We start from the raw sequence: 25,002 nt of genomic DNA on the forward strand, positions 1-25,002 counted from the left end.
AAATTTTGCTTTCGAGGACAGGATTCACAAGATGGAAAACTCATATGGTATAACTAAGAAACAAGAAAAAGTGTTTACCTAAGAGACTTAAAGTAAAGCACTACAGCCGGTATGCCAGCGAATGTCTAGCGTTAACTTATAAGCCTAACATAATACAATAATTATAAAGGACAATCATACAAAATATATTATGTCCCCAGAAAAATGAAGCATTTTTTAAATAAATAACTAACGATGAGATTTATCAGAACATATAAAACATACCAGAAAAATAGTAAAGAGGAAATAACAATTCTTTGGACATATTTACACAATGGGTTACAATACGAATGAAATTTTCACTCTCCAGTGGAGTGTCCGCTGATGTGAAACTTTCAGGCAGATTAAAACTGTGTGCTGGACTGAGACTCGAATTCGGGACCTTTGCCTTTCGCAGAGTGAAAATTTCATTCTGGAAACATTCTCCAGGCTGTGGCTAAGTCATGTGTCTGCAATATCCTTTCTTCTAGGAGTGCTAGTTCTGCTAGGTTCGCAGGAAAACGTCTGCGAAGTTTGGAAGGTAGGAGACGAGATACCGGCAGAATTGAAGCTGAGAGGGCGGGTCATGAGTCGTGATTGGGTAGCTCAGTCGGCAGAGAACGTGCCCGCGAAAGGTAAATATCCTGAGTTCGAGCCTCGGTCCGGCACACAGTTTTAATCTGCCAGGAAGTTTCGGTTAGAGTATGACTCACCGAGATCTTTAAATATCTTTCAAGAGCTTAGGAAAGACTTGAAAAAGAAAAACGTAACAGAAGAAAAAGTATTGGAAACACAGGTTTTTAGGGAAAAAGTTTGAAACCTTCCTGTCTAATAAACAAAAGAAATAATTTAACTTAATGCGTTTAGACGATAACCTTCCCGTCTAGAATTAAATAATTTAACTTACTTTCCGTCTAATGAAAAAAGAAAGAGAGTTGAACTTCTTGTGCCTTGCAACTTTCCTATCTGGACTTGCTTTTGACGACGTGTCTGATTGATCAAAAGAAGACTATTTCGACGCGAACACATAAGCTTACACCGTGGCCCTTAGTACTGGTTGTCTACGCAGTGAACCTGAAAACATAAATATATTTTTTCCTTACCTTTTATTTTACTAGGTCGCCTCTGGATAACGTCATCTGACTGCATCTCTGAATATATTCACTCTGATCTATTGTTGACAATTATTTGAGTTGTTATTCATTTGTTTTTTTTGTTTTGAAGTAACTGCTGCAAAATTGAATGTCATTATTAAAAAAACATTGAAAAAACTGAACAAAAGTTAAATCTTGTGGTTATTGGGTTCAATGAAAAGTAATACGATACTGACTGAGATAAACTGATCTATTCTGAAAATGATTGACTGTAAATTTTTAGCTCTTTATAATGATTCAATTTATAAAACTTTAGTTTGGGGATCGTTTACATAAAACAGATTAAAAATGTAACAACGAACTTACAATGTGCAGTTAGCGCTTAAACATCTTTGATGTCTTCATGATGTCGATTTTTAATAATTCATAAATAATTACGAATTATATAATTATAGTAATCTCCAAGTAATATATAGCTGGTGGCGAACAGGCACACCGCTCTTTCTCTACACACACCTTCACTGCACAAAGGTTGACTCAAGAGTGTTCTATCGACAATGCTGCGCGCTTCTCGCAACGCTCCCCATGTATCAATGCGCGGGCTCTCCCGCCAACAAAGAGCTTGGTGCAGATACTTCACTGTCACCATCGATATGCAAAGAAGTTAAATAAATTTTACAAAACATTTTTTTTTACATTTTTCTTACACACTATAATTGTTATTTACATATTTCTTAGCACGTGCTCTACCGCCAACAAAGAGCTTGGTTGATTTTCTATTGAGGTATTTCAAGTTTTAAAAGTGGAAGGATTCCAAGGCTGGAGAGAAAAGAAAACTGGCACTAAGTTGTATGAAGACAGAAAAAAGAAACATAGAGATACAGTGAAGGAACAGTGGAAGAAAAGGAAAGACCGATAAACAATTAGGAAGTGAAATTGTAACAGAAAATTCCTTACAAATCCTTAACACAGGAAGAAGAAGAAGAGTCAGAAGCCTGCTGAAAAAGAAATGATGAGTACAGTGATCCCAAAATATTTCTCAAAAGAAAATTATATACTTAGACGTATGTAAAGTAACTTTTCATAAAGGGATACTATAGTAACATCTTTGTTTGTAATGTAGATTGTAGGAGTACATTGCATCTCACGTGTATTGCTTGTAGTTTGCTACGTGGCGCAAATAGCAAATATTAAACTTGCACCATGAATCAGTGGATGCGAGTGGATACCCCTGTTCAGTAATTATAGCATGTTAGCTTTCAGGTGAAGTTATCTGCTGTGAATCTGGTAGTTCTAGCTAGAGCCGACAGGTGGCACGTCGAAAGCAGAAAAGACTGAATCTTGTGTACCCAGGAAATTTTTGGCAGCCTACACTGGTGTGCAAAACTTTTGGTACGCATGATGTATCACTGCCAGGTAACATAGCTTAATGAAACGGTCTAGTGCACAAGGTAACCGAAGGAAATACGCAATGAGACGTACATACATGATATCCGTATTGCAGGACAATAATTACACTGTAGCCACTGCGGTTTACGATGGTGGCCTGGGTATTATAAAAGGAGGCTCATGACTCTTCATAGGGTGTGTGATTTTTGACAAACACAGTGCATGCTCTGCAACGTGCTCCCATGCTGGCCACGATTTCGGTAAGGAGTTCCAGTGGTAGGGCTTTACATTCCTACACCTGCGAGGTTGACAACTGCTGGGTGTCGAACGTCTCTCCAACGCATCCCACACGTGCTCGGTGAAATTTAAATAAGGCGAAGGAGCTGGACAGTCCATTCGCCGAATAAATATTGTCTCCAGGAGTTCCTCCAACTGCGATGTTCGATGCTGCCGCATAGTGTGATCCATAAAAATGAAGTCAGGGCCGAATGCATACCTGAAACAACGCACATTGGGAAGCAGTAGACTGTCACAACAACGTTGACCGGTGAGCGTACCATTTTCAAAGATATGGAAGTCAGTATGCCCCTGCAACATTACGTATCCCCGTACAGTAGCACTTGGTCCACCAAAACGATTCTGCTCTCCAATGTTACCGAGTGCATTACATATTCCCACCTATCATCATGTCAGGGTACCTCCAAATCTTTGAACCCGGTACTCATAGGTCAACGTTATTGCGACGCTGTACTCCATCCCCATGTGAATCTTTTCAGTGGTCATTCGACTCTGACTTCATTTTTATGGATGATAATGCGCGATCGGATCGAACTGCGTAGGTGGAGGAGCTTCTAGTAGTTGTTGTTGTGGTCTTCAGTCCAGAGACTGGTTTGATGCAGCTCTCCATCCTTCTCTATCCTGTGCAAGCTTCTTCATCTCCCAGTACCTACTGCAACCTACATCCTTCTGAATCTGTTTAGTGTATTCATCTCTTGGTCTCGCTCTACGATTTTTACCCTCCACCCTTACCTCCAATGCTAAATTTGTGATCCCTTGATGCCTCAGAACATGTCCTACTAACTGGTCCTTTCTTTTTGTCAAGTTGTGCCACAAACTCCTCCTCAAATCTATTCAATACTTCATCAAATAAAGTCATTGGCTCATCAACTGGTAGCCTCTTATTTGTTGTTGTCTTCAGTCCTGAGACTGGTTTGATGCAGCTCTCCATTCTACTCTATCCTGTGCAAGCTTCTTCATCTCCCAGTACCTACTGCAACCTGCATCTTTCTGAAACTGTTTCGTGTATTCATCTCTTGGTCTCCCTCTACGCTTTTTACCGTTCACGCTGCCCTCCAATACTAAATTGGTGATCCCTTGATGCCTCAGAATATGCTCTACCAACCGATCTCTTCTTTTAGTCAAGTTATGTCACAAATTTCTCTTCTCTCCAATTCTGTTCAATACCTCCTTATTAGTTATGTGTCTACACATCTAATCTTCAGCTTTCTTCTGCAGCACCACATTTCAAAAGCTTCTATTCTCTTCTTGTCCAAACTATTTATCGTCCATGTTTCACTTGCATACATGGCTACACTCCATACAAATACTTTCAGAAACGACTTCCTGACACTGAAATCTACATTCGTTGTTAACAAATTTCTCTTCTTCAGAAACGCTTTCCTTGCCACTGCCAGTCTACATTTTATATCCTCTCTACTTTGACCATCATCAGTTATTTTGCTCCCCAAATAGCAAAACTCCTTTACTACTTTAAGTGCCTCATTTCCTAATCTAATTCCCTCAGCATCACCCGACTTAATTAGACTACATTCCATTATCCTTGTTTTGCTTTTGTTGATGTTCATCTTATATCCTCCTTTCAAGACACTGTCCATTCCGTTCAAATGCTCTTCCAAGTCCTTTGCTGTCTCTGACAGAATTACAATGTCATCGGCGAACCTCAAAGTATTTATTTCTTCTCCATGGATTTTAATTCCTACTCCGAGTTTTTCTTTTATTTCCTTTACTGCTAGCTCAATATATAGACTGAATAACATCGGGGAGAGGCTACAACCCTGTCTCACTCCATTCCCAACCACTGCTTCCCTTTCGTGTCCCTCGACTCTTATAACTACTATCTGGTTTCTGTACAAATTATAAATAGCCTTTCGCTCCCTGTATTTTACCCCTGCCACCTTCAGAATTTGAAAGAGAGTATTCGAGTCAACATTGTCAAAAGCTTTCTCTAAGTCTACAAATGCTAGAAACGTAGGTTTGCCTTTCCTTAATCTATTTTCTAAGATAAGTCGTAGGGTCAGTATTGCCTCACGTGTTCCATCATTTCTACGGAATCCATAGAGATCTTCCCCGAGGTCGGCTTCTAACAGTTTTTCCATTCGTCTGTAAAGAATTCGTGTTAGTGTTTTGCAGCCGTGGCTTATTAAACTGATAGTTCGGTAATTTTCACATCTGTCAACACCTGCTTGAAGTCTGAGGGTATTTCGCCTGTCTCATACACGTTGCTCACCAGATTTTAGTCATGACTGGCTCTCCCAAGGCCGTCAGTAGTTCTAATGGAATGTTGTCTACTCCCGGGGACTTGTTTCGACTCAGGTCTTTCAGTGCTCTGTCAAACTCTTCACGCAGTATTGTATCTCCCATTTCATCTTCATCTACATCCTCTTCCATTTCCATGATGATGTGCTGAAGAAGATCGCCCCTGTATAGACCCCCTATGTACTCCTTCCACCTTTCTGCTTTCCCTTCTTTGCTTAGAACTGGGTTTCCATCTGAGCTCTTGATATTCATACAAGTGGTTCTATTTTCTCCAAAGGTCTCTTTAATTTTCCTGTAGGCAGTACCTATCTCACCTCTAGTGAGATAAGCCTCTACATCCTTACATTTGTCCTCTAACCATCCCTGCTTAGCCATTTTGCACTTCCTGTCGTTCTCATTTTTGAGACGTCTTTATTCCTTTTTGCCTGCTTCATTTACTGCATTTTTATATTTTCTCCTTTCATCAATTAAGTTCGATATTTCTTCTGTTACCCAAGGAGTTCTACTAGCCCTCCTCTTTTTACCTACTTGATCCTCTGCTGCCTTCAGTACTTCATCCCTCAGAGCTACCCATTCTTCTTCTACTGTACTTCTTTCCCACATTCCTGTCAATTGTTCCCTTATGCTCTCCCTGAAACTCTCTACAACCTCTGGTTCTTTCAGTTTATCCAGGTCCCATCTCCTCAAATTCCCACCTTTTTGCAGTTTCTTCAGTTTTAATCTACAGTTCATAACCAATAGATTGTGGTCAGAGTCCACATCTGCCCCTGGAAATGTCTTACAATTTAAAACCTGGTTCCTAAATCTCTGTCTTACCATTATATAATCTATCTGATACCTTCTAGTATCTCCAGGATTCTTCCATGTATACAACCTTCTTTCATGATTCTTGAACCAAGTGTTAGCTATGATTTAGTTATGCTCTGTGCAAAACTCTTTCATTTCTTAGCCCCAATCCATATTCACCTACTATGTTTCCTTCTCTCCCTTTTCCTACTCTCGAATTCCAGTCACTCATGACTATTAAATTTTCGTCTCCCTTCACTACCTGAATAATTTCTTTTAGCTCATCATACATTTCTTCAATTTCTTCATCATCTGCAGAGCTAGTTGGCATATAAACTTGTACTACTGTAGTAGGCATGGGCTTCGTGTGTATCTTGGCCACAACAATGCGTTCACTATGCTGTTTGCAGTAGCTTACCCGCACTCCTATTTTCCTATTCATTATTAAAGCTACTCCTGCATTACCCCTATTTGATTTTGTGTTTATAACCCCGTATTCACCTGACCAAAAGTCTTGTTCCTCCTGCCACCGAACTTCACTAAATCCCACTATGTCTAACTTTAACCTATCCATTTCCCTTCTTAAATTTTCTAACCTACCTGCCCGGTTAAGGGATCTCACATTCCACACTCCGATCCGTAGAACGCCAGTTTTCCTGATAACGACATCCTCTTGAGTAGTCCCCGCCCGGAGATCCGAATGGGGGACTATTTTACCTCCGAAATATTTTACCCCAGATGACGCCATCATCATTTATCCATACAGTAAAGCTGCATGCCCTCGGGAAAAATTACGGCCGTAGTTTCCCCTTGCTTTCAGCCGTTGGCAGTACCAGCACAGTAAGGCCGTTTTGGTTAATGTTGCAAGGCCAGGTCAGTCAATCATCCAGACTGTTGCCCCCGCAACTACTGAAAAGGCTGCTGCCCATCTTCAGGAACCACACGTTTGTCTGGCCTCTCAACAGATACCCCTCCGTTGTGGTTGCACCTACGGTACGGCCATCTGTATCGCTGAGGCACGCAAGCCTCTCCACCAACGGCAAGGTCCATCGTTCATGGGGAAGGACGTTAATGATATAGGCCTATAATTTAGTGGATTACTACTACTATCGAATAATCGTGTGACCTGAGTAACTTTCAGTCTTTGGGTACGGATCTTTCGTCGAGTTAGCAGTTGTGTACGATTGTTAAGTACGGAGCTATTGCAACAACATACTCTGAAAGGAACCTAATTGGTGTACAGTCTGGTCCGGAAGACTTGCTTTTATTAAGTAGTGTAAGTTGCAGTGTGAAGCGTGCAGCAGCTGGAAACTCGCAAGACACAGCAAGTGGAGAGCTCCTCGGTGCAGCATCCGTGTCGCTTGCTCGGAATTAACATCGCCCCCCCCCTCCTTTCCCCCTCCAGAGCGTAGACTGTCGCCGACGCCGGAGTCTGCACTCTCGTGGACGCCATTTAATCTTCGCCGATTACGTCCGCTCGAGCGGGCCTGCGAATCACGGCGGCGCGCCGGGCTTTTGGTGGCGCTTGCACCCTCTGCGGACTTAATTAAATAGCGGATGGTAACTGGGAAATAAGCTGCAGGGCTAGTATCCCGCTGACGCGGCCGGCCGCTTAGCAGACTTCTTCTGAGCGGTTGCTCTTCCTCCGGTCCGGTCCCCGCAACTGGATTCACGTGGTTTACCGACCGCCGCACTTTTACCAACTGCGCGGTGACCAGTTTTCGCTGGGCGAGTTCATTCGTTTGTTCGTAAGGGTTTGCCACCTTTCGGCCGGTCGGCGATGACAAAATCCAGGCGCACGCCCTGCAATCGTTCTCAAACGAATTCACGGAAACGATTCGGTAAAAAATTTTCATTTTTGCGTTACTTGTGGCTTTATACGGCAGGTTCGTGATGATGCGACCACCATTTCGTTAATAGTCATAGTTATTGCGATATTTACGTGGAAGTAAGACTCTGCGAGGAATTCGAAAAAGTTTGCAACGAAAAATAGGAGTCGCTATGATTTTGTGTTTGGTGCCTATTACATAATATTTGCTGAGTGTGAAATTTACACTACTGGCAATTAAAATTGCTACACCACGAAGATGACGTGCTACAGACGCGAAATTTAACCGACAGGAGGAAGATGCTAAGATATGCAAATGATTAGCTTATCAGAGCATTCACACAAGGTTGGCGCCAGTCGCGACACCTACAACGTGCTAACATGAGGAAAGTTTTCAACACAAACAGCAGTTGGCCGGCGTTGCCTGGTGAAACGTTGTTGTAATGCTTCGTGTAACGAGGAGAAATGCGTACCCCCCGCGACATTGCCGCTCGCGTTGGTCGAGATCCAATGACTGTTAGCAGAATATGGAATCGGTGGGTTCAGGAGCGTAATACGGAACGCCGTACTGGATCCCAATGGCCTCATATCACTAGCAGTCGAGATGACAGGCATCTTATCCGCCACGTCTCGATCCCTGACTCATCAGATGGGAACGTTTGCAAGACGACAACCATCTGCACGAACAGTTGGACGACGTTTGCAGCAGCATGGACTATCAGCTCGGAGACTATGGCTGCGGTTACCATTGACACTGCATCACTGACAGAAGCGCCTGCGATGGTGCACTCGACGACGAACCTGGGTGTACGAATGGCAAAACGTAATTTTTTTGGATGAATCCAGGTTCTGATTACAGCATCATGATGGTCGCATCAGTGTTTGGCGACATCGCGGTGAACGCACTGAAAGACGTGCACTTCATTCACCATTCAGTGCTCTTATTTCATATTTCTAATCCACGCATTCTCGTATTCGGTAAACTAATAATTCAGGTGATATTAATAATTTATATGGGTTGCCTGATTTATTTGACGATTTTTACAGCTTGTCTCACACTGATCTGTGAGAGGAGCTTGGCGCCAGGAATTTTCTTTATTTATGAGCAAGGGCAGCAGTCTTCCTAGCAGCCATGATGGCTCCCCGTTTCCTATCCTTTTTCCGATCGCCAGGGTAGCACGGGGTGGCGTTTGAAAGTTCAGTAGTGGCCAAAGTTTCTCCTGCTCTCAGTTCCCCAACCTGCCTTACCAACCTTGTAACTGATATTTCTTCTCAACTTTAACGTCGTGAGGTCGCCTCCCTGTGAAATTCCGGCCCTATGATTGGGCCAGTTCAGGTGCGCGCCCGATTTTGCGGGCGGGCGCCAACCGCCCTCCGCGGCTGGATTGTGGACAAAGGGTGTCCGGACAGTTGCCACACCGGACATTTGCCACGGCGGACATTTGCCACGGTTTTACCTGCTCCGAAGGGTCGGGTCCCTTGTCCCCTCCCTCCCCCCCCCCTCCTCCTCCTCCTCCTCCTCAACCGGCCGCCCAGTTTGCTTTCGAAGTTCCGAACGTGACATCAGTATGGAAGATATTACAACAAACAAGGGCAGGCCTCCTGCTCATTACAAAGGCTACGCGTATCTTAAACAGAGGGAATCTAAAGAAGGTGTTGTTACATGGATGTGCTCTTCCGGCCGCGGTGGTCTAGCGGTTCTAGGCGCTCAGTCCGGAACCGCGCGACTGCTACGGTCGCAGGTTCGAATCCTGCCTCGGGCATGGATGTGTGTGATGTCCATAGGTTGGTTAGGTTTAAGTAGTTCTAAGTTCTAGGGGACTGATGACCACAGATGTTAAGTCCCATAGTGCTCAGAGCTATTTTTGATGTGCTTACCCCGAAAAGCGGATCATTGCAAGGGAAAGCTGCTTTCGAGGAACGGAGAAGTGTTGAGCGTATTAGAACATCTCTGTGGACCACCTGACGATGCTGCTCTGAAAGTGAGAAAGCAAGTGGAAAGGGCGAAGAGAAGGTCTCGAGAAGAAACTACACAGTTATCGGAGATATACGCGGATGAAATGGGAAATCTACATAATACAGTTTGTGACTTTGTTACAGTGATGCCTAATTCAGAATCTATGAAGAGAACCATGCGTCGTCGATGGAGTCAAGAGCGGGGGAACCAACAAGAGCCTAAGAACTCTTATGAAATTGATCTTCATGAAGATCTATTAAAAATGAGAGATGGCAGTAGTTTTCTTCTGGAAGACGATCGATTAGAGGCGAGAATGATGATTTTTAGTGGAAGCAAAGGAAAAGAAATTTTAATAACATGTGCCCATTTTTTTTTATGGATGGAACATTTAAGAGATGCAGCAAGCAGTTTGCACAGACCTTCACCACACACGTAGACTTAGGAGGCCCAATTAAAGAAACAAACGTTCTTCCTATTGTATTTGCACTGCTCCTTAATAAGAAGAAAGACACATATATTCGTCTGTTTCGTCTGATAAAAAACAGGCAGTCTCTGAGTGGTGTCCTAAACAAGTAAAGGTGGACTTTGAGGCAGCTGCGATATCGACCATTCGTCAAGTTTTCCCCACAACTGAAATATATGGATTCTATTTCCATATGAAGAAGAGTTTATAGAGAAGAATTAAAGTTATCGGTCTAATTGAGGAGTACCGCTAGAACGAGGATTTAAGACTTCACGTCACCGTGTGTGCAGCGCTGGCTGTTGTAAAACCGGAGGACGTAAGCAATGGATGGATTGAGATTCACGCAGAAGCTCCTGATAACGGAAGATTCTCTCATTTTCGTGACTACTTTGTGGATAACTGGCTAGAGAATGAGGATATCGCAATAGAAATGTGGGGCTGTTACGGAAAAAGGCACCGAACGACGAATACTGTTGAAGGATGGCAAAACAAAATAAATAGTATTATTGGAAACCCTCACCCTAGAATCAACTATTTGATGGAGTGCTTGAAAAAGGAAGCAGAGCTCACAAACTGCATGTACATGAAATTGGAAATGAATCTTGAAGGTAAGAAGAAGAAGAAGAAGTACTTGGAGCTGGACGACAGGATAATCGTAAAGAATTATGAAGAGACTAGCAACATTAGGCCTTGCTTGAAAGCCATTGCCCATATTCAGAAACTGGACTAAAATACGTTAAAAATAATGTATTAAAAACTATGAATACCACTGAGTCCTCGCAGATTACTGAGATAAAATTATTAAAACATTGAAGCAACATTATCGGAGCTAATATTAAGTTGTAATTGTAAGCAGAGTGTACATTAGTTCAGCGTGTTTAGGCTGATTTTACACACGCCAGAATGGTAGATGGTCATTTATCATTTTCACGGTCCAAAGCCTGTGCAAAGTGTGATGCGAATCAGTCTTTAATGTAAAAATTAAAAAGTGTTTCAAGCCTCACAAAAGTATCCCTATTGTTGCCACGTTAGGATAACTTTTTTCTTCCTTCCAATATTATGGCCATACTATTAAATAATTGTGAGTTATAAAATAATTCTCTGAAGCTTCAGAACCCCAACTATCACCTAAAATATCATGGTTTGTTAAACTGATAGCATACGCTTTTGTAAAAGAAAATGGGAACTGAACCTTTGAATTGCACCTAAAATTGACATCCCAAAACTGATCTGATCCTAAGGTTGACAATTTTGGCACCTCAAATATTTTTTATTTAAGTTTAGCTGCAAACATTTATAGTAAATGTAAATCTACTTAAGTACATTTAAATATAGTCCTTTAAAAATTAAAATTTCTTACTAAATTGTTGATTATCTTTAAACAGGTCAGTAAAAGCAAGGCGCTTACTACTGAAAATTGTTACTAAAGAACATCAGAAACAAATGTATTAGACCTACTTTTCTTATACATACATTAGAGACTTTTTGAAAAGATATTTGATCATTTCCTCTGTCACTGACAGTGTAATTTCAGTTGCTTTGTAACACTAGGGATATCTACTTCTAAATTATGTTTGCAGCTGTTCTCATTTTGTTTGCAGCTGTTCTCATTTTGTTTGCAGCTGTTCTTTGCAGCTGTTCTCATTTTGTTTGCAGCTGTTCTCATTTCGAATTCTGGAATATTTACTTCGTCTTCTTTGGTGAAGGAATTTCGGAAAATGCATTTACTAACTCCACTTTAGTGGCACTGTTTACAGTAACATTACCGTCGCTGTCGCGCAGTAAAGGTACTTACTGAGCCTTTCCGCTGGTTTACTTAACATGGGACCAGTATCTCTTTGGATTTTCCGGCACATTTCTAGAGCGAGTTTCGTTGTGGAAGCTATTAAATGCATCTCGCATTGAAATCCGCAACAAATTTCGAGCCTCAGTAAAACTTCACCAATCTTGGAGATTTTGCGTTCGTCTAAATTATACGTGCCTTTTGCGGTGCTCCTGCAACAGCTTTCCGTCGTGTTTTGTGTACCATGGGGGATCAGTTCCGTCTCTTATTAATTTATTTGGTATGAATATCTCGAGTGCTGTTGATACTATTTCTTTGAACTTAAGCCACATATGGTCTTAATTTACATAGTTTGGAAGGATTGGAGACTACCTCTTGGAAAGACGTCACCCGAATATTTAGCTGCTTTTATAAATATATATAGTTCGCGTTTAGTTTTAGTGAATTTTTTTGTTACGGAAGTGAGCCTCGCTACGACTGCGAGTTCACTAATCCCTGTATCCGTCGTGATGCTCAGGATTATTTGTGGCTAAGAGTTCAAGTGTGTTTTCGTAACCATTTACAATTTGAATGGCCTCGTCAACTAATTGTTAAAAATAATTTTAAAAAAAGCATTTAGAACAATTACGGAAGTTGTTTTCTATTTACAATAGAGTATGAAAATGTATTTTTGTCGGTCCGCAGCTCGTGGTCGTTCGGTAGCGTTCTCGCTTCCCGCGCCCGGGTGCCCGGGTTCGATTCCCGGCGGGGTTAGGGATTTTCTCTGCCTCGTGATGACTGGGTGTTGTGTGATGTCCTTAGGTTAGTTAGGTTTAAGTAGTTCTAAGTTCTAGGGGACTGATGACCATAGATGTTTAGTCCCATAGTGCTCAGAGCCATTTTGTATTTTTGTCGACATGCGGAAGGTAGATTGAAGTAACTGCCAACTATAATTGTATGAGTAGGGTACCTATTTGTGATGAAACTCAAGTTTTCGTTTCTTTGAACTGTTTAGCAAGTGTTTCATCTGAGGCAGGGGGCCGATAAAAGGAGCCAGTTATTAATTTATTCCGGTTGTCGAATATAACCTCTGCCCAACTAAGTCACAGTAACTATCTGCTTCAAAGTCGATTGTGAGCTTGCATTATTTTTCCTTAAGTTGTCCTTCTTGTTTCTGTAGTAGTGAAGATAATTACAATTACGGCTTTTCCCTCCAGAACCTAAGATGCTTTCTCTGTGACCCTGTGAGTACCAGAGGCAAACAATGTAGAACAACAATATACGTTACAAGTGTAGCATTCTGTACTACTTCATTTCCTTATTTCTAACATTTTAAAATTGTAAGTCGACTTTAGATGACATGTCAATCATAGATGTTCTTATCTCTATTTAGTGAACGTGTTTTCAGTTACGTTTTGAACATTGTCCCGCTACACTTTATTAACTAATGTTTTTAGAGAGTAAATTAATATGGAGTACGTCGTTCTTATTTTCAAACATTCACAAACCCATTTATTCTTTCCCTATTGTCTTTTGGGTATGCAGTTGTAGTAATTAAAGTAGGCACAAATGCAGTTATCAAAAAGAAATGATTAGCGTACATTCGCATTCTCATTTCATCGTGAAAGCAAGCTACCGTACAGACAGGGGAATCTATATTTATACTTGGCAGAACTAATTACATACTGACATAATCGTCGGTATTGCTTTCGTTTCCCAAAAGTTATATGTGGTGTCACTGCCAGACACCACACTTGCTAGGTGGTAGCTTAAATCGGCCGCGGTCCATTTAGTACATGTCGGACCCGCGTGTCGCCACTGTGTGATCGCAGACCTAGCGCCACCACAAGGCAGGTCTCGATATACGAACAAGCACTCGCCCCAGTTGTACGGACGACATTGCTAGCGACAATACGGACGAAGCCTTCCTCTCATTTGCCGAGAGACAGTTAGAATAGCCTTCTGCTAAGTCCATGGCTACGACCTAGCAAGGCGCCAATTGTAACAGTGCATGTATCTTACGAGTCGCATTTGTATAGTCAAGAGAGATGTATCACAAGGATCAGTAAAGTTAAGTATAAAGCAGCTACGTACTTTTCTTGCTACCATTCAATAGTTATCCTGTTCCAGACTTGACGCCAGTCGGCGTGTGTGTACGCGTGCCTTTCATTCGGCTACTACCGTGTGGCGTAACAGTCTTGTTACTACATTATAAATATTTCGATTTCGGAAAAGAAGCTCTGTATTTGGCCAAGAAGTCGAAGAAGAAGGTCCCTTACGTACTGGTTGTGTCGAGTAAGATGTGGAGACGGCGGTTTGAAAGCGGACGGAGGTAGTGCGGGGAAGGGCGTCCCTTACCTGATGGATCGCTACTCAGGCTACCTGGGGAAGGGGCAAGTGTGGCAAATGTCCGGCGTGGCAAATGTCCGGCATTCGGGCAAAGGGGCAGTGGTCAGTTCTAGTGTGACCGTGCCTGAGGCCGGAGGTGCTGCTTCCAGGAGATGAAGTTGGGTAAGCATGAGCGCCGCCGTGCACTGTAGATTCGTGCCCTGCGGCCCAGAGGGAACCTTATAGGTCATTGTACTGATGTGCGCTCCTTGAATTACGGTTTATGCCATGTTTTCCGTGTTATAAGACTGTAGGGTTTTCCTTATACAGTCGGGCATAATGTGCGAGACATGTTGGTTAGTCACAGAAGCTTGCAGTACGGCACTAAAGTGCATACATTCATGCTCACTTTTCCACTTCATCCGACAGTAGCTCTTTCAGTTCTCCTGTGTAAAATTCGACTCAGAATTTATGTCTTCCTAGCTTGAAAACTTGTGCCCTTTGTCCTACGCCACGTGGTGAGTGTCTGGCGCCCCTTCATGTTTCGTTAACGTAGTCGGACCGCGAGCCAAAGTTATAGGAGTAGTTTCGCGTCTTGCTGGTTGTATTCCTTTAGTACAGGAGGCTACCTAGCGATTCACCAACAGTAACATCTTTCTTAGTCTTTGGCTGATTCATGGTGGTGGTCGTTGCATGCCTGCAGCGCCTTCCTTTAGTAAATTGGACCCCATTTGATAATACAGCGATCGTCCCTAAAATTCCTTGTCTCCTGCTATCGTGGCTTATCATGAACGAGCGTTGGGGCAAGCTGCTGAACTCAATTCTTTTTTCCCCCACCCCCATTTGATTGTATAATTGTTCAGTATTGAACTGTTAAATAAATGAGTCCTTTAATCTGTACATTCTCCCTTTCATTGTGTGAAACCGTCCTTAGTGTCACAGTAGAATAATGAAGAACTATAACGGTTGCTACAAGGTCGTGCAGGTCTCGCGTCATTAATGATAGGATCAAGATTCAATATCGCGCGCCTGGCACTACCATTCCACGCATGGCACCGATAATAGTAATAATAATTTTCAATTATCCCCCATTGATAAACTGGGAAGTGTTCACGCCTCAGTGTGAGTACGTGAGCACTAAATCCCCTTGATGTGGAGGAAGTAGTGGCCTCTGTTTTACCTTGCTGGTGTAAAAAAAGGGAATATCAAAAATTACAGCCCCTACACAGAGGGATAGTAACCTGTAAAGTAAAACGAGCCACCGCTTTTACAACACATTGGAAGCGTGTATTCGTCATCGCCATACTGGCGTATCACCTGGAGTGATGGTATAGGTTACACGTCTCCGTCACCTCTTGTTCGCATTGACGGCACTTTGAACTGTTGACGTTACATTTCAGATGTACGACCGTGGCTCTCCCCTTCATTCGATCCTTGTGAAACCCTACATTTCAGCAGTATTGTTCGCATTGACGGCACTCTGAACAGTGGACGCTACATTTCTGACGTGTTACGACCCGTAGCTCTACCCTTCATTCGGTCCCTGCGAAACCCTACATTTCAGCAGGATAATGCACGACCGCATGTTGAAGGTACTGTACTGGCCTTTCTGAATACAGAAAATGTTCGACTGCTGCCCTGGCCAGCACATTCTCCAGATCTCTCACCAATTGAAAACGTCTGATCAATGGTGGCCGAGCAACTGGCTCGTCACAATACGCCAGTCACTACTCTTGATGAACTGTGTTATCGTGTTGAAGCTGCATGGGCAGCTGTACCTGTACACGCCATCCAAGCTCTGTTTGACTCAGTGCCCAGGCGTATCAAGGCTGTTATTACGGCCAGAGGTGTTTGTTCTGGGTACTGATTTCTCAGGATCTATGCACCCAAATTGCGTGAAAATGTAATCTCACGTCAGTTCTAGTATAATATATTTGTCGAATGAATACCCGTTTAACATCTGCATTTCTTCTTGGTGTAACAATTTTGATGGGCAGTAGTGTATATTGTGCTCGAACATTATTAAGTACCTCGAAGAGAACGATCTATTGACACATAGTCGACATGGATTTAGAAAACATCGTTCTTGCGAAACACAACTAGCGCCTTACTCAAACGAAGTGATGAATGATATTGACAAGGGATTTCAAATCGATTCCGTATTTCTAGATTTCCAGAAGGCTTTTGACACTGAACCACACAAGCGGCTTGTAATCAAATTGCGTGCTTCTGGAATATCGTCTCAATTATACGACTGGAGTCGTGATTTCCTGTCGGAGTGGTCCCATTTGATGGTAAATGGCGGAAAGTCATCGAGTAAAAGAAAAGTGATTTCTTCCATTCACCAGGATGGTGTTAGAGGCCCTCTGCTGTTCCTTATCTATATAAATGATTTAGGAGACAATCTGAGCAGCTGTCTCGGGTTGTTTGCGGAAGATGCTGTCATTCATCGTCTAGTAAAGTCATCAGAAGATCAAAACATAGTGCAAAACGATTTAGAATAAACATCTGTACGGTGCGAGAATTGGAAATTGACCCTAAATGATGAAAAGTGTAAGGCATCCATGTGAGTGCTAAAAGTAATCCGTTAAACTTCGGTTACACGATAAATCAGTCAAAATAAAGGCTGTAAATTCAACAAAATACCTAGGAATTACAATTACGAAGAACTTGAACTGAAAAGAACACACAGAAAATGTTTTGGGGAAGGATAACTTATGAAACATCCCCTTAGAAAAATTATGTATTACTGTGCTGGTAAACTTCTTATGTTATCTGCTTTTCAAACAGCTGAGCAAAACTGAACGTACTCAGACATTTATCTCTGTTTTTAGCGCAACGCAATGTGACTTTCAATAATCCCTACAAAAGAATGGCCCCGACTAACAATAACCTATACCTTTCATGAATCACTTACCTCACAAAAATCTTCGTTACTCGAACTACTGCAATACAGTGAGCGCCAATACTGCCAGCTAAATAAAAGATCTAACTATTGAAGGCACTAACTACTGATAGGCATAGTTACCAAATGAAAGATTTTGTTGGAAAACAATGTATTTACCTTAATAGTGTTCAAAAGTCATATATTATATATAATTCAGATTTAGTGTAACCTCCCAACAGTAAAAAGAATATAAGTATATAATTCACATTCAGTGTAACCTTCCAACAGATACACTCCAAAACCTCCCAACAGTAAAATTTCGTAACCTACCAATAATACAATGTGACTAATCTCTGAACAAAAATTGTGACTCACTTATAACCTTTCAATAATTTCCTGAGAATTTAAACTGGTAAATTTTGGACGTCAGCAGTGCTGCGTCATGGCCCTGAAAGATCATTCTGAATAAATTGAAATTCTTACCTCAATAATGTCGCCGGATAACGCATATATATATATATATATATATATATATATATATATATATATATATATATATATATATATCTGCTCCTATAAGAAATTTTTCTGGCACAGATCTGTGCAATGCCGGCCGATAGATTTGTCATATATAAAAAGTAACAACTGATTTTTCTTTGCAATAGTCGGGATGACCAAGGATTGGAGAAATTAGTAAATTCTTTAAATTGAAATGAATGATTGTCAAAAGTTACTTTTTATGAGAAAGATTATTATTAAGAGATTTTTTTTAAAACATTTGCATTGGACTTGATATAACAATACCACATATGCGCGAGGCTGCTTTTACCTTATACTACAACGCTCAGGCTCCGCCATCGCTCCACCACGACCGGCCCAGCCAACACGATACACCAGACTGCTAGCTACTACTTACTGCTACTAACACAGTTCCTACTGCAGTCAACACTGCTCTTTGGTCTGAGATTCTCTTATAGCTTACATATCGCAGGCAGCGCATGAGCAATCCATCGAAATTACATCTGCTCGAGTGCACTAGCAACTAATTCCTTAATCATGGACCTTTTACAATATGTTCATGACATCCAGTCTTACAAATTTCCTTTTTCCGACGGACGCACGTCCAGATGGTCCGCTCTCAAAACTGTGCCATCTCTCTTTCCACATCCACCACTGCGCAACGCTATGCACCGTTCACATCCAAGTAGACTTGGCCACTGTTTCTATGTTTCGATACAGTGTATCGATATGTGGAACTGTTTCAGTGTTTCGGAACGGCTGTGGTTCACTGTTTCGAAACAGTGGTGTTTCATTCCGCCCCTGTCTCAGATAACCGGAGCAGATTTGATCTCGAGCCAGACACAGAAACTGTATCGTTGTTTCAAAATAAGGCTGTTTCAGTCCACCTGTGCTTGGAACGGACTAATTGCATCGAAACTGTGATGTTTCATTCCGCTCTGTGTCGGACGAGATTCGGGCTCGGCACAGGTACTGAAACACAACATACCACTTCATGAAACACTTTCAAGAGTGTCGAAGTCGTTTTGACAAGCAATAGCATGAAGCTTAAGATATCCGAAAATAAAGCTTCGTTTCTAGCTGACTGTCCTATTCCGAAATGGCGTAACATCTGCTTTATAAACACTAACCAAACAATTAAACAACGCATACTATTCACATTCAAAATAATAAGTATGTGAAAATCATTCAGTTAAATTAGGCCTACACTTTTTTTATAACATACGCTTCTCTGTTTATGTAGAGTAATCATATTAAGAAACGCAAGTAAGCCTGCAGCATTTTGAATAAAAAAAGGCGTAGAGTGACAGTTATTAGACATATACATAGGTTTGATGTATGTATAATTGCAAGCAATCTGTTTGACATACCACTGATAGTGTAATGGTGAACAGGAAGGGCTGGGAAGCATGGTGAATTTATAGTAACGGTTAGAAACACCTTGAAAGACAAAAATTTTTTCTGTTATATTTTGTCATTTATTCGAATTATTTGGCGTTATTTGTGAGTCTATAGTCACTGTGCCTATTATCCACAATGATTCCCTTTGTGTGCATGGAAATTAGCAGGATGGGTATATTACCCATACTAACGGAATGTGGGAATCCCAGTAGCATATCCGTTGTTTCTGCAGTTTGCTCCCACCTCCAGTTCCGTTCGTGGTGGTTCTTCTGTCTTCAGCTATGGCTGTCCTCAGCCAATTGAAAAGTATGAAAGTCACACGACACGAAAGCAGCGCATTTGCTGCAGGAAATACGAAACTGCCAAGACGCCTAAGTGATAGTTTCATACTTTCTGCGACATAATTAGCGCTCCCGCACCTCATTTGTGTTTATATGGACATACTTATACAGTAGACATTCAAGATGATAAAATGTGTAGGTTTATTAGATTATAAAATACAAACTGTTTCACTGTTTCGAAACAGTGTGTCGAAACAATACATTGTACTGTTCCATTTGTTTCGAAACAGTTACGTGTTTCAGTTTGCCCATCTCTACATCCAACTGCCCAACACTACAATAGCGAATATTCCAACAATGCCAACCAGCCACAGATTGCACATAGCAAAGTCAGTGATTTTCATACAGAGCGCTACGCGGCGTTACCAACATAAAAACCTAAACAGCCTACTTACAAACCAAAGACTGCGGTTTATGGGCAGAACACTTAGAAAATGTAACAGGTCTACTAAAAAGACTGCCTACTCTATGCTTGTCCGTCCAGATAGGTATCCCTCTTAAAAAATACTTATAGAAAAATGTTAGTGTGAGGTGGTGATTAGAACTGTTGGAACGTGACGGTGCGCAACCGAATGTGAAACAGTCAGTATTGGAGTTTACCGTGAAACTGACTATCCTTTAAGGCGTAGCTGCAGACAGTGCGATAATATGCCTTATAGGCTAGCTGAGACGTAAATATTCCACACTGCCCTCGCAAAAAAATGGTTCAAATGGCTCTGAGCACTATGGGACTTAACATCTGTGGTCATCAGTCCCCTAGAACTTAGAACTACTTAAACCTAACTAACCTAAGGACATCACATACATCCATGCCCGAGGCAGGATTCGAACCTGCGACCGTAGCAGTCGCGCGGTTCCGGACTGAGCGCCTAGAACCGCGAGACCACCGCGGCCGGCTGCCCTCGCAAGGTCGCACACACGAGGAAGAATTTTTGGGGGCAGAGCACCTCCAACTTCTCCCAGCACAATAAATAACTTACCAGCCAATTTACCATACAGATTAAAAGTCGACAAAATTGTAAACGACCGGGTTAAGGCATTGATGTTAGTTGATCTTGATACAACTGTCTTGGTACCTGTAATTTCCAGCGTTCGTTTCATATGCATTTCCTCTTCAAACTCCGACTGTTCGGAGGTGAAAACAGACTCCTTACTGAACGATGGCATAAGTTTGTTTATCTCATCCACAAACTCTGTGTCCGATTCCGCAGTTTGCTGTGCATCGCCATGTTCACGCTTTTTCTGAAATTTCGTTATCTGGCGTCTTCCAATCCAGTGGTACTGTTTGGAGTTATGCAACCATCCACTGCTTCCTCTGAAATCACTATAACGTAGGTTCAAATGGCTCAAATGGCTCTGAGCACTATGGGACTTAACTACTGAGGTCATCAGTCCCCTAGAACTTAGAACTACTTAAACCTAACTAACCTAAGGACATCACACACATCCATGCCCGAGGCAGGATTCGAACCTGCGACCGTAGCGGTCACGCGGTTCCAAACGGACGCGCTTAGAACCGCACGGCCACACCGGCCGGCTATAACGTAGGTCGCGCACAATCTGATGTGCATAACGTAGTAGGTGGCTGTCATGCACATCGTGTAAACTGTATTGAGCATCCTTGAGACGGGCAAACATCAGTATCTGTAGCAAGTGCGTCTTGTACTCCCTTGAATATTCACAGTTTTTGTTATGCACTACACGGTCATAGCCCGCCTGGCTAGCCGCGCGGTCTAACGCGCTGCTTCCCGAGCGGGAAGGCGTCCCAGGCCCCCAGCACGAATCCGCCTTCCGGATTAGTGTCGAGGTCTGGTGTGCCGGCCAGCCTGTAGATGGTTTTTATGGCAGTTTTCCATCAGCCTGAGCGAATGCGGACTGGTTCCCCTTATTCCGCCTCAGTTACACTGTGTCGGAAATTGCTGAGCGAACAAGGTTTCCACGTACGCGTGCACTATAGTTATCTTATCACTTATCACACAAACATTTGGGGTTACACTCGTCTGGCAAGAGACGTTCGTGGGGGGGGGGGGGGGGGGGGGGCGGGGCGGCGGGGCGGCGGTCCACTGGGGGCCGAACCTCACCATTACCCCGGGTTCGGTGTGGGGTGGGGTGGAATAACTGCTGTGGCCCATTGTGGGGTTGTGAACCACTGAGGGCTACGGAGGGACGAAGCGTCTCCGTCGTTTCTAGGTCCCCGGTTTAATACGTACGTACGTACACGGTCATATCACAGCGAAATTATTTGAAGTCTGTTCATAATTGTTTTTCTTTTGCTATACTGCGGATAATCTTACATGAACGTAATTATGTTTAGTACCCGCTCCTTGGACATCGATTGTCCTTTACTACGCTTCGCTGGAGACGGGATTTGTGACTCCTTGTCAGACAAGGATGATGAACTACATAGCTAGACACCTGTTTCAGTATCACTTTCTCTTGTTAAGCACTTATCGTCATCATTGTACTCCTCATGCACACTGTCCGCACAGTCGAGCGTTTACGACCCTACACATTCCACAGACTCATCTTGCAGGAACGCTAACATTTCACTTGCCACTTCTTTCTCACTCTGCGAAATTCCTTGGGTTCCTTTCTGACGAAATGTCGACTTTACCAACTGTTGTTGTAGATACAATGCACTGTTTGCTTCGTTTATTGTTGCCATTGCTGTACTTTGTATCATCACCAACACTGTACTACAGTTCAACTATGCTCCTTAGCCTCACGCTGTACTCACCACTGGCTACCTCCTGTCCCGTATCCCGTTGCTATTATCAGCCCATATTGTGGTTACATGATAGAACAATATGTGGGGTGTAACATCGTTGGCCTTTGCGCGACCTCGCACTCAAGGCATTCCTTGTCAGAGTAACACTTGCGTTCTGCATCCTCAGCTACTTGGATGTATTCCAATCTCTGTCTTCCCCTGCACTTTTTACCGTCTACAGCTCCCTCTAGTACATGGAGATTATTTCCTGATATGATAACAGGTGTCCTACTGCATGGGTTCAACACGATAAAATTATATGTCTTCTGATGCTGCGGAACACTCGTCCACTCTATTCTTCAATGCGTAGCCAGGGATTTGAGAATAACAGATTTATTGCATCATTTAGGTACATAGATATTTTCAGCTTAAAGGATCTCAAACGACTGACTTTCTCTACTATCCAAAATGACATTTCTTTTTTTGTACAACATTGTCAAATTTTTTCCAAGAAAGGCCTCTGCTTGAAGTACTCCACGAAACGATGTACGGCGTTGAGATCTCCCTGCTACACCGGTGCTGACGTCAGAGCACCTGTCGCTGCGTCCACAACACTGTACGAAGCCCAACGAATACTGTAAACATAAATTACGAAAAACAAGCAGAAACTTAAATATGTACATGTTACATAAATATATCACTAATTATCCAAATCGAAAACGTATTTAATTGTTATTCACATTACTTCAGAGTTACAATGTAGAACTTTTACTCATTCGTATTTAATACGGCGAGTACAGAAATTTTAAATCAAAGAAGACATTCGCAGCAATCTTCCCGAACCAAACCACCGATATCTCTACAGCCTTACACTATCGTCCTGTCACTTCTTCCTGTCAGCTTTTTCCACACTTTCCTTTCATCGCCGATTCTGAAGAGAACCTCGTCATTCCTTACCTTATCACTCCAGCTAATTTTCAACATTATTTTTTATCACACTTCAAACGCTTTGATTCTCTTCTTTAACCGGTTTTCCTACTGTCCATGATTCACTAACATACAAAGATGTGCTCCAAACGTACATTCTAGGAAATTTCTCCCTCAAATTAAGACCCATGTGTGATATCAGTGGATTTCTCTTGGCCAGAAATTCCCTCTTTACCTGTACTAGTCTGCTTTTTGTGTCTTCCTTGCTTCGAACGTCATGGACTGTTTTGCTTCCAGAATAGTACAATTCCTCAACTTCGTCTACTTTGTGATCACCAATTTTGATGTTCAGCTTCTCGGTATTTTTATTTCGTCTGCTTCTCATTAATTTCGTGTTTTTCCAATTTTCTCTCAGTTACTAATTGGACTGTTCACTCCGTTCAAGAGGTCCTGTGATTCGTCCTCACTTTCAACGACGATAGCAATGTCATCGGCGAATCTTACCGTTCATATATTTTCATGTCGGATTTTAATCTCACTCATGAAACTTTCTTTCATTCCCGCCATTGCTTCTTCGATGTATAGACTGAACAGTAGGGATGAGAGACGACATCCCTTCCTAACGTCCTTTGTAATCCGAGCACCCCGTTCTTGTTCTTCCATTCTTATTCTTCCTCTCTTGATTCTTGTACATACTGTATATTTCCCGTCTTTCCCCATAACTTAATGTTATTTTTCTGAAAATTTTGAACATTTTGCGCTAGTTTACACAGTCGAACAAGTTTTCGTCGTCGACAAATCATATTAACGGTTCTTGATTTTTTTAAGTCTTGGTTCCATTATCAACTGCAACGTTAGAACTGCCTTTCTGATGCCCTTGCCTTTCCGAAAGCCGATATGATAGGCATGTAACAAATCCTCACTTTTCTTTTCCATTCTTCAGTATACATCGCTTTTCAGGAACTTGAATACATGACCGGTAAGATGATTGTGTGACAGTTCTCTCAGTTACCTCCCCTTGTTACCTCCGGGATTGTGTGGACGAAACTTTTCCGGAAGGCTGATGGTATGCCTCGAGGCTACAGATTCCACGCAGCAACTTGTATAGTCGCTTCGTCGCCACTTCTCACAATGATCTCAGAAATTCCGAAAGAATGTTACTTATCACTTCGCCATTTTTGATCGCAAGTCTCCCAAAGCTATCCCAAATTATGAATCTGATACGAGATCCCCTAGGTCTTCCGCAAGGACTCTCATTTCTTTCTCATAATACTGTTTAACATCGCTTCTAGTCTTGAATAGCTTGACTTCGGGGAGGAACAGATGTGTCATATCCAGGGGAAAACTTTTTTTTTATTTTAAATGCCGTAAAGCTACCAAACTGTGGAGGTGCTGGTTGCTAATTCTAATAGTAGCAGACGCTTTATTTGGGATTTAGAGCCCCAGTCGAAGGTGCCTGATTGTTCGTCAAAGCGGGAACGTATGTGAACACGCCTTTGTCATCTTGCAATGAGGAGGAAGACGAGGACGAAGCCGAGACGTGACAGTAAATAAGCATAAGGTGCTGGCGATCTAACCATGAAATCACCAAATGCTGTACACGGATGGGCACCTAAAGTTAATTCATAGGAATAGTAAATAGGAATAGTAATAAACAGGAAATATTATTTTTCTACTAACAACGATGTGTGTGTGTGTGTGTGTGTGTGTGTGTGTGTGTGTGTGTGTGTGTGCGCGCGCGCGCGCGCGCGCGCGCGCGCTCGCCCGCACGGCCAATGGCTCCAAGAAATCATTCCGAGGTATTCACGGTCAGTCACATTCGGTAATGGTACTAACAAATCTCTCTTCCATCCTATCATGTTTTTATATTCTTCTTAAAAAAACAATAAAATTTTATTTATATTTCAACCTTAAATTATTATTATTTTGAAAAGTATTATTCATTGTAAATATTGTAGATAAAACAAAAGAAAAGAAAACTGCAAAAAGAGGAAAAACGAAAATTGTAAGATGTACGACCTGTTTTAAAAAAATTAGGT

This window comes from Schistocerca piceifrons, chromosome 6, assembly GCF_021461385.2.
Source record: "Schistocerca piceifrons isolate TAMUIC-IGC-003096 chromosome 6, iqSchPice1.1, whole genome shotgun sequence".
NCBI lineage: Eukaryota > Metazoa > Arthropoda > Insecta > Orthoptera > Acrididae > Schistocerca > Schistocerca piceifrons.